At 46.2% G+C, this 11520-nt stretch overlaps 1 long non-coding RNA gene across 1 annotated transcript; it reads left to right on the forward strand.

Annotated features, from left to right (window-relative positions):
• Positions 1-3615: 3615 nt before the first annotated feature.
• Positions 3616-10743, forward strand: LOC102019343. The gene is made up of 3 exons (XR_262521.1): positions 3616-3816; positions 6837-7086; positions 10433-10743. It is a non-coding gene; the product is annotated as an uncharacterized LOC102019343 (long non-coding RNA).
• The last annotated feature ends 777 nt before the right edge of the window (positions 10744-11520 follow it).

Below are 11520 nucleotides of genomic sequence, written 5' to 3' on the forward strand. Positions count from 1 at the left end.
TCTTTAAGGTTTTTGTGTTATCTCCTTGAAAGTGACAAATTTCTCCTTCAGCTTGTACAATGTTTTCTACCATGGCAAATGATTTAGGAGAGGCAGGTAGAGTCAAGGTTTTTATACAAATGGAACAACTAACTTGCTTCATTTCAACATTAGAGCTTTTGTTGAATAAATATTTAGCTGTATTTCCTGGCTAGTATAATTTTTAAATAAACTGATATCAGCCTTGCTGAAGCAAGGCCCTCCAGAGCAGCTACCAAACCATCACTATTTTATTTGGAAAAAAGGACTCTATCCAAATGCAAAGAAAAATAAGTACTGGAAAATACCTAGAGTTTGCTGTATCTTTATTTCACATTTTAACCAGATAGTTCATGAGCTGTAGAAAGAAAACCATTTGTATTTATAAAACTATGTTAAAGTGGCTAAAGCCATTTTTTAAAAACCCTATAGCTTTTAATATTGGTTTTTTCTTGCCTTTAAAAAAAAACCCTGCTTTTGTTCTGTGTTCTACAGAGTTATTTTTCTTCTCTTCTAAGACCAGGTTTCAATTACTATTTTGCTCCATTATTGAACTATTAGCAGTAGCTGATAAAAAACGTAGAGAGATTGTCCCATTACAATGATACATGAAAAATATTAACTAAGGTCTTTCTTGTGCCAACTGCTGGCCTATCTGAATTAATGCTTTGTTGTTTCATCTACAGCAAACAATGTCAGCCAAGTGATCTATTTTGTAAGAGTTCCTTGTAATGAAAAACTTGATTAAACTTAATTATGGACTCACTGCCTTCCTGGTGGTAAGAAAGGGAAGCTGGCTAAGCCATTAACAGTCACTTTACCTTGTTGCCACATAGCAATTAGTCTTCAGTCTCTGCTCTCCTTCCGCTGTATAATCCTAAACAGCCAGGCAAAGTAACAAAGAGGGGAAAATGATTTGTATTAATACCCCTCTTCCTTCCGCTACACTTAAGAACAGAACATGTCATTTATGAAATGTCATGGTAAAAAGAAAAAGTATACAGGCTTAGGTGGGAGTCAGTGTGTTATCTTATGTTAGAGAAAAACTGGCAGGTAGGCTCTAGATAGTTACTAAGTGAACTTAGGGAAATGTTAGACTATTCTGAGTGTCAGTTGATTTCATTGACTGATTTTTGCACATCTTGTCTGCTCTTGCCTTGTGTCTCTTCAATGTGCTGTCACCAAACACCACAGTGCGTAAGTCCATTTATGTGAACCGTAGAGGCAGGAAATAAAAGCAGGAAGTACTGTAGATGGTTGTTCTCAAGGGCTAGCTGATGAGCAGCTTGTTCCTCTTTGGGATGATGAGAATGTTCTAGGTCAGATTATGGTAATATTGCCCAACTCTCCCAATATACTACAAATCACTGAACTTGGAACTTTAAATGGGTAGATTTTATAGCGTGAGAATTATATCAGAATAAACCCATTAAGAAAAAAAAGTAACGAGTTCCTCACCAGAAAGCTGCTCTACACATGGCTTCCCTGGTTGGTCAGTGCCCCGCAGTGCTCCTCAGAGCAACATTAGGACATTTGGGAGCATTGAAATAGCAGTCAGGGGTCCCAAGTCTGCTGTAATCTATGGGCAGGGCCACACAAGCACTGATTGTTCTGTGTCCTCCATGGTGTTAGAAGCCCCAGTGGGTGAGAGATCTGCTTATAAAATCATCTGAGCCTAAAATCAAATTCCATTTTAAGTGAAATCTTTTTTACATAATTTTAATCTGCACTACATTTCAAGAAATACAGCTGCCGTGTAAATCAGAGGGAACTGATGCTTTGTTTTGTTCAGAAATTTTCTGAGTTGTCACCATGCAGAAAACCAGGACCCAAAGGACATCCCCTCCTTCTGCATTTGCACCTGGCCTATTCCCAGGTGATGGTCTGTCTTCTGATATCCTCATGCCTAAGTAATTACACCTTTTAGTGATGTGTCTTTCATTTCTGCATCCTGTTACAGTCACAGTGTCACACTGTGTGTCAGCCAGGGTGCCCAGGTACCAAATGACACACTGTGTTTGGAGGCAGGAATAGGTGCAGAGACCAGCAGGCACTAGTGATTTGTCCTGCAGCAAGGAACAGCAGAGAGGCATTGTGTCCCTGGCCTGAAGGGGTCTAGCCAGGTAGGTTTAGGTGAAGCCCAGCCCCCTCTGCTCACATGGGAGCTGTGACCGCTGCTGTACTGGTGCCGTGGGCATCTCAGGGAGCAGGGAATGAAGATGAGACTTTTCTCTCCTACTGCACATTTCTACCAGGCACTGGCCAGAGGCCATAGAAAGCCTGGTTATGGCACTGGTGGAGGTGAGCCTCTAAGCCCAGCTCAGGAGGATGGGGTCAGATAAAAAACTGCATATGAGCCGGGTATGATGGTGCACGCCTATGATCCCAGCACTCGGGAGGCTGAGACAGGAAGACCCCCAAGAGTTCCAGGCCAGTCTGGGCTACAGAGTGAGTTCAGGGCCAGCCTGCACTGCATAATGAGATCCTGTCTCAAAAACCAATTAATTAATTAAAAACTGCATATGCAATAAGTTATACTACCTGTGAATTTTATTTTATGATAGCAAACCAACGTGATGGTCCTAGAAAGAAAGCAGTGGGGGTCTATGATTGAAAATCACTGCCCAGAAAGGAAAGGAAATAGTTTAAATAAACACTAGTTTAAAAATTAAGAAGACTGACTCATCTGGAGTTCCAAATAAAAGTGAGGACATTATAGGCACATAAAATAACATGGGGTTAAGGAATCTGACCAAGATATGCTCAGGAAGCCCATTTCTTAGTGGGAAAGGCAGGTTTAGCCTATTTGCTGTTGGGGGACAACTATTTCCTAAATATATCAGTTACCCAAAACTTGTATAATGTTTAAAAAAAAACCACAGTAAAATAGTGCCTCTCAACTCAGTGATGTGTGTGCTTTATGTTTTAATACTCAATCACACTGAGTGACAGTTTGGAAGAATGACAGGTCTTCAGAGGCAAATCCAGTTCTAGCAGATTGAAAAAACAAGAAAGTAGAAAATAAACCCGGGTTGTCTTTACCAACAAGACCAGCTTGGTCAGAGTCCTCGGAGGTCCCCTCATTTCTCATCCTTTTCCCATCACCCCTCTCTGCTGACACCCTTGCTCTTTGCCTCTTCCTGGACTTCCCAGCAAGAAATCACAAGGTTTGGGGCCCTGGGCTGACTTCGCATTCCTGTCAGCTTCTCTCACACACATAGCACGACTGCCTATGATTGGCTGTTTGCTTCATTTCCAGTTGATAGGGGTTTAAGCAGCATTTCTCAAACTCGAGCCACACTGAGATCACATCCTGGATGATCCATTAGTCTAAGATGGCCCAGGGGAACCCAGTGAGTAGCTGGTGTGAAAAGCTGGGTCAGATTCAGGGTTTCCCAGCTGTGGCCCTGGTGTCTTTGGGTCTGAATGATTCTTTGTGGGGAGAAGGGAAGGGTGTCTGCACAGCAGGGTGCTCAGCCCTGTCCCTGGCCTAGCCTCAGTCTCTCCTCTCCTTTGTGACAGAGTAATGTCATCATGCCTACATGTCTCCTGCAGGACAAAATCACAGCCTATTTATTTTTTGGTACTGGAGTTTGAACCCAGGCCCTCACCCATGCTAATCCTGTGTTCACCGCTGAGCTAGAAGGGGCCTTGTGTCTCTGGGATGCTTCAGGTGGCTCAAAGCTCCCTGTCTTGGAAATCAGGAATCTGCTTTCCATGTGGCTCCCATATGCAGCTGCAGAATCCAGTCTGGGAAAGGTGCAGGCCGGTACCAGATGCCCTTCCTCGGTGTCTCAGGTCTGTATCCTCAGAAGAGGGACAAGGAAGGAATCAGATGAGTGGATCTTTACATTTCTTTCCAGGTCTGAGATGTCTTTCCCTGCTGTCCCTAGCAACTGGCTAGAACTGGAGTGGGCTTTATACTTGATGCACTGATTGAGGAGAACTTTATATTTCCCAGTTAATTAAGAAAAAATTAATTAGATCGCTTTATGGTAGTGATTTTATTGATTCTGTACCTCCTCTTCAATGAGCCTCCTGTGCATGCTCCCCACACCCCACCTCCCTGGGGACAAATGGAAAGCAAGGCATGATAGTGTTTTCATTCCTGAGTTACATAACTAGCTCAGTGTGGACTATGATTTAAACAGACAGGAAGAAACTCTGCCTTTTTACAAGAGCAACTCAGAAGTGGGGATGATGGATTTAACAACTTCACTTTGAAAGAAAAAAAAAACAGTCTGTAGGAATTTCACAAAGTGGATATTTTTACAGAATGCAATGCTAGTTTGAAATGAACTCAAATGAACCTTTGCGTTTTCCAATGCGACTTCCAATGAATCTGTGATCATCCAAAAAATATTCTCCCCGTCCCTCCATCCCTTCCTTCTTTTTCCCTTGTTTATTGAGCTCTTCTGGGTGAAGCATTATGACTGGGCAGTCACATCACCCGTCTTTGTGCACACAGAGACCTGGGATTTGGGAATGGCCATGGGTCTGGCCCTGGAATAGCCATCAGGCTAGTTAGGAACTGATCTGCTGGGACTCCTGTAACGCATCCCAACCTTCCTGCTGTGAAGCCCTCCTTACTCTTCCAACCCCAAGCACCACAGTCCTTGTGTTGTGGGATTGGATAAGCATCCCCCGACCATGTATGAGGCGTGGTCCCCAGCCCTGGAGTGACTGGGACTGGGAGGAGATGGGCCCTTTACAAGGTGGGGGTCTTCCCTAACCCTCCTAGAATGTAAAGAACCCAGGAAGCCAACGCTTTTGGATTTCTTCTTTTATGTTTTTCATACACCTAGAACAGTGCCTGGAACATAACAGGTGCCCCCATAGCACTTGTTGAATGAGGGAATGAACGAACGGGTGGCTGAAGCCTCCTGCGGGGCACCTCTACCAAAGCACATCCTCCCTTCATCTTCGTGTCTCCCATAATTCTGGGCAGCGGCTCAGCTTCTCAGAGGGCAGCGGGAACATAGAGGAACAGCACGTCAGACACTGAATGTCAGACTGGGCCCACTGAAATTAGACAGGGGGCCAGGCGGGATGGGGTGTCCGAGACATCCCAGGAGGAGTGTGGAGTTGATCCTGTGGCCCTGGGAAGTGTGTGGAGAATGGATCATTAGCAGAATCAGAAGAGAAAGAGGAGTCAGGCTATCAGCTAGGATGTGGATTCATCTGGGAAGAGTAAGGAGCCCTGGGTAGGTCAGCAGCAGCAGGGACAGATGGCGGGGACATTTTGGTGGCAGAATCAACAGGACCGATCTGACACAGCAGTAAAAAGCAAGCCCTGCATCAAGCTCAGGAAGGTAATCTACCTTTTATGCCCTATCAGGTAGCAAAAATATGATGCATATGAATTATATTGATTCTTACCATTAATTTCTAAATGGACTTTAATTTTTATTAACAGGATTTGGGGGCTTATAATTCAATAAAGAAGCAGACTTTTTTCTCCTGGGAGAGCGTTTAGACTAGAAAAACACTAAAAGGAAATTCTTTCCTTGCTGGGTAATAAAGAGAGACAAAGCAAGCAGGGCCTATGTAGAGCCCTGGAACTCGCTGTCACCGCTGTCACCCAAGGTCCCCGTCAAACCTCGGTGGGCATTATGGCAGCTTCTCTTAAAGGTTACAACAGGAACTCCACACATTCTCATTAAAGCCCATCCAGGTTCTGATAGGAGCTGATGATGGCTTGAAAACTTTGGCATTTCCAGGTGGCAATAAAGCAACTTTCTAAGCAACAAAAGGGCAAGCCTTTGAGCACGCTGCAGGTGAGATGAATTCCACAGCGGGAGCTAAAAAGCCAGAGATGAAGGCTCCTTTCCTACAGCTATTGGCCACCAATTGACAGCTCCCACCCCAAAACTAAATTGCCTTCTCTCTTGGTCCAAGAAATTTCACAGTTGGCTGTCAGTCTTTGATGCTCAGGTGGTGCCAAACATTTTAAAAGCAACAAAACCCCCCAAACCCTAACACCTCTTGTCCTGATGACATCCAGCTCCCTCCCTGCTTCCCACTGACTGCTCCAGGGCTGTAGATCGGGTGTCTGGAGGTTGTTATATGAGAGGACCTCTCTTCCCTTAGGAGCGCTATCTCTGGGACTGGCAGTTCTTACAATTCCCAGGTTGGGATGTAGCTCAGTAGTAGAGTGCGCGCGCGCACCCAGCCACCCACCCACACACACACACACACTCTACAGTGTCCCTTTTTAGGGTCCCTAGGCCAGATCTTCAGGACCCTGGAGCACATCCAGGTGTTCCAACTGCACCAAGGTGCTCTGTTCTCTGACCTTTGCCACCTCTGGGAGGAAATGGCTGTCTTCCTATCAATTCTTTCTTAGAGGTCAAAATCAGGCCCAGAGAAGAGGTTTCCTTTCCCCTCCCCAAAATGAAATGCTCAGCAGAGCTGGGCTAGAGGTGTTCCACTCCACCTCCATCCAGGGACTCCATGGGGGAGAGACTGGCACAGGGGAGAAAGTGCCTGGAAGTGCAGGTGGCCCAGCTGGGGTTAGGATTGGGTTGCATCTTGCTGGGCCCTTGCAAACACCTGTGTTCTTCCACACCTCACTTTCTTGGGTGTCCCCGTGGTCCCTTCATCCAGTGGTTCTCAAAGAGTAGTCCTGAAATGGGGAGTCACTGGCAGTTTGGTTCCACCCTAGACATTCTGAATCAGAACTCTAGGGGGAGCCCCGCTCCAGCTAGCACCCAGGTGATTTCCAAGCACAGTCAGAACCATGGGTTCCAGTATCCCTTTGATCGGTGTGTGCCTCAAACTGCTTCCCCTGGAGTTCAGTCTGTCTCTCTGCTCTCCAGTTCTGCACCTGTGAAGTCGCCTCACCGTGTAAGGCTGCCGAGATCCGCGACAGTTCTGTGACAGGCAGGAAGGACAGAGGAGAGCTTTTGGAGCCTGGGGAGGAAATCGGAAACCTGCTGGGGCCTGCTTGAATCTTCACACCTTTACAAAGGGTGAGAACTCACACCTGCAAAAAAGCAAACAACCAACCCAACACCGTTTAAAGAGAAAAAACAAGTGCCATTTGAAGGAGCAGCACAGCAAATTGAGGTGATGGCCATAAAACATTTTCACTTCTGACCAAGAATTGCTTAGGGCAGGTAATGGTGTGTTAAATATCAAAGGGGAGACAGCGGCCCTTGGACATTCAACATGGAGCCAAGAGGAATGGGGAGAGGAGAGGGTGTGGGCAGAGGAGAGGACCAGGAGGAGGCATCTTGATCCCCAGCCCTGCCTGGTGATGGGGACATGGGAAAGGCAGGAAGATCCCCCTGGCGCTGAGGGTCTGTGAGTCTGGGTGGCCATGCAGCAGCGGCCATCGTGAAGGTGATTCTCATATGAGCCATGAAACTACACTAGGGTCAATATTTTGCACATCTTAAAACTTTTAACGCAGATAATACACTATGTTGGCTCGATTCGCAAACCTGATGGAGGAGGAGCCTTTCAGGTGATCGCTGGGTTAGGGTCCCGGAGCCACCCCTGGCCTCGCCCTATTCCTCAGTCTCCCCTCAGGGTCTCCGAGGAATGCATGCTCATTCCCAACGCAAGCTTCTCCTGTTGTTTCCTGCTTCTTCTTGATGACTCTGCCAGCCTCTGCTCTTATGCTCCCCAGCTCTTCCTCAATGTGGCCTCCCCAGGAAGGGGAGTGGGGAACCTCCCTGGGATGGTGCAGGGAAGGTTTTTCATGCTGAGGGCAAGCGTAACTAGGCAGCAGAGGACAGAGACTGAGATCCAGGTTGACAAGCAGGATGTGCCAGGCACTAGCCAGTATCGGTGCAGACAGGACAGAAAGGCAGGCAGAGGCCAGTGCCAATAGGCAGGGCCTGGGTAGAGCTGGTGTGGTCATGCCATGCAACACTCATCTTGTCTGTTTGTGTTAGTCTAGATATGTACTTCAGGCTGGCCTTAGACTTGCAGTGATCCCTCTGCCTCAGCCTCCTTTTTTTTTTTTTTTTTTTTTTGGTACGGGGAATTGAACTCGGGACCTTGCACTTGCCAGGCAGGTGCTTGTGCTGCTGAGCTATATCCCCAGCCCTGCCTCAGCCTCCTAAGTGCTGGGATCACAGGCATGTTCCACCCTGAAGGCAGCCCAGGTGAGGTCTCAGAAGTGAACACAGGGACTGTCCCAGTGCCGAAGGGGCTAAGTATGAGAGGGTCATGGCCCTGCCATGGAAGCATCCAGCCAGAACCCTCTCTTCTCTGCCCAACACTTGCTGGCTCTGACAGTTGTTTTTTTTTTTCCCCAACAGAACCAGTTTTTGTCATAAAATTCTTGGACTACTTTAGCTTCTGGATTATAAAGTCTTTTTTTTTTCCATAGTGATGATAGCTCTAAACATCTAACAGGCAGAAAATGCTTTCCCTTCAGAAGGGAAACAAAAAGAAAAACACTAAGGAGATTTCATTACAGTGCAGCCAGTTCCTCTTTGGCAAGAGGCACAGCTGACCTGGAGCTGTTTTTATTTACTGAAAAGGAAAGAAAACTATTCACTCATTCAACAAAATCTACTGAGCACACACACCAGGGAAGGTATTCAGTTGGCCCCAGCCTGAGGCACCATCAATAGATGGGGCGATGGGCACAGGAGGGTCACAGTCCAGGCTGTCCCTGCATCAGTGACTGGTTTACCCAGGCTGCTGCCTAGTTTTCCTGGAGAGGAAGAAAGTATGACATCTACAAGATCAGAGCCTGTGAGGGCCACAGAGTCAGGGAAGGTGGTGCTGGCCTCCTGGGAGGAGAGGATGTGGGAAGTGCTGGGGACAGTGGTGCAGAGCTGGGGTGATGGCTGGGCTGGACAGGCCCTTGGGGGCCTCAGAGCTAAGGATTTGGGTGTCACCCACCAGGAACAGGGTCACTGGTGGGTTTTAAGCAGGGGAGAGTGGTGACCACGTTGCACTTAGAAAGACTCCTCTGAAATGACACAATATCTAGGATTTGTATGCAACAACTCAGACCAAAACCCAAAAGGCAATAATTCTGGGATGATTTATAAATGGGAAAGAGTCCAACTCTGTATCAATGGACTTGTCAGATAAACTATGACCTGTCCATGCAGAAAAGTACGAAATAGCACTAAAAAAGAATGAGGACTTATCTCCATATATGATGTACTATTAGTGCCTCACTTTTCTCATTGCTGGGACAATTAAAAGGAGGAGATGTTTCTTTTGGCTCATGTTTTAGGTTGTGGTTGGCTGGCTCCAAGGCAGGTGGCATGGCAGAGGGTATGGTGGAAGAAAGCTGCTTACAGCATGGTGTACAGGAAGTAGAGTGAGAAGGGAGGAACCACGGAGGGAGATGAACTAGGCCACACCCCCTCCAGGCCACACCTCCAATGACTGACTTCTGACCAGGCTCCACCTCCTGACAGTGGGTCAGCTATCAGTCCCATGAGCCAATCACCTCCCCAAAGCCCTACCCTGAGTACAGCAGGCTCTTGGGGGACATTTAGATCTAAACCATGAAAATTAGGTTATAAAAAGGAACACGTATACAAGATTTACCTAAGGAAGGCAAGGCTGCTGGTACATAACGGTACAGAGGCTGTGTTAATATTGGAAACAGACAAGTAATGGAAAGAAACCAGGGAGAATGGGCTATGGTGGGAGAGGGGAAGGACTAAAGTGGAAGAGAGAAGCAGAAGCTGGACTTTTCTGAGTATATCTTCTTTGTTTATTTGACTTTGGAGCCACAGAAATATTTCATGTAAGTAAAAAACAAAATTAAATCAAAAAGGAATCCCTAAAAAGAAACAAATGAACATGGATGTGCATCTGTTGGTGGCGGGAACACGCAGAGGAACTGTTCCAAATACAGTAATTGGTCTGCTTAGCCCTGAGGGGGGAAATAACCACAGACAAAAAGAGCTGCAGATACACAAACAAAACATCCTGAACCGCTTCCAACAGGCAATTGGCTGGCTGGAGGATTGGTATTGGTGCTGTAATACTGTCTGTTTACATTGTGGGATAAAGTCAATGTGAAATTCCGATGCTAGGATTTCTGATGTGGTGAGACCCTGTCTCAAAATTTTAAAAAATTTAAAAAATAAGAACTGGGGATGTAGCTCAGTATGAAGGCCCTGGGTTCCATCCCTAATACCACAAAAATAAATAAATAAATTGCAATTTTTAAAAAAGAGATGTGGTAAAGGGAAGGGGTGAAAAGGGATCTGAGGGGAAAAAAAGAGATGTAAAGGGAACTGATAGTTAAAACATTAAGAGAAATATCACCCATCACAATGTGTGGGGCTTGTTCAGATTATAACAATTTTAAAATGTAAATAAAATTTTGTGACATTTGAAAGACAGCTGGAAATTTGAACATGGCTGGGCTTTAATGATGTTAAAGTTTAATTGTTTTCAGGTGTGATTTTTTTTTTTTTTTTTGCAGGAGTTTGGAGAGGAGAAGAAGCATCAGCTATTCTCAGAAATTTCTTCAAAATCATCCTCCTTCGCCAGCCTCTTCCCTCCTTAGAATGCACATATTATCTCAACCTAGGGCCAAGGCAATGTGAAGATGAAAAATAATTTGAGGGATAAAACGTATTACGAATGGTACATTCTATTCCCACTGAGGTTTACCATTATTTAATCAATTTCTAGAGTTTTCAAGTACATTTCAAAGCCCTGAATTGTTGGAAATACTCCTGAAAAAGTTGCACATGGAGAAGTACTTATTATAGGTGAGGTGTTGTACAATCCTGTTGGATTATGATGCTGGTGTCCTGATTTTAGATAAAAACATGTTCCCCTGGGAATCAGGGCTGGTGCCACAAACCTGTAATCTTAGCTGTTCAGGCAGGAGGATCACAAAGTCAAGGCCAGCTCGGGCAACATAGCAAGACATTGTCTCAAAATTAAATTTAAAATGGGGTGGGAATGTAGGTCCATGGTAGAGCACTTCCCTAGCACGAATGAGCCCTGGATTCAATCCTCAGTATGGGGACAGGGTGGGGTTGGGGGGGTGTTCCCTAGTATCTTAAAAATAAACAAAGTATTTTAAAGCTAACACATAGGTGCCAAGGAGTCCCGTGTTGCTATTATTAACTCAAAGCAGTAACAGATTCTGCAAGTGATGAGTGACGAGCGGCTCGAGGCTGACAGAGGGCAGGAGCAGGCACTGGGACTCTGCCAGGTACCTGGTTCTGTACCAGCTCACTGTGTGATTCTGGACAGAACTCACCCTTGCTGGGCACTGGTTTACCATGTGCAGAAGTCATGGGGGTCCTTCCATAGTGGTTGCCATGGAGAATGAACGGCGCCCCCACCCAACCTGGCCATGAGTCAGTTTAATGCCTACCCAGTGGGTTCCCTGCCAGGAGACCAGATCTGCCTGGCTCCCTGGGAACCAAGGGAAGTGTAGGGGCAGGTACCAGGACACATTCTGAGAGAGGGGAGGGGCAACCACAGCGGGGCAGAGGGGAGGGGGATGTGGATCATGCATCTCCATGCCTACCACACAGTGGGCAGAGAAGCCTC

This window comes from Chinchilla lanigera, unplaced genomic scaffold (genome assembly GCF_000276665.1).
Source record: "Chinchilla lanigera isolate Chin_1 unplaced genomic scaffold, ChiLan1.0 scaffold00049, whole genome shotgun sequence".
NCBI classification, from domain to species: Eukaryota; Metazoa; Chordata; class Mammalia; order Rodentia; family Chinchillidae; genus Chinchilla; species Chinchilla lanigera.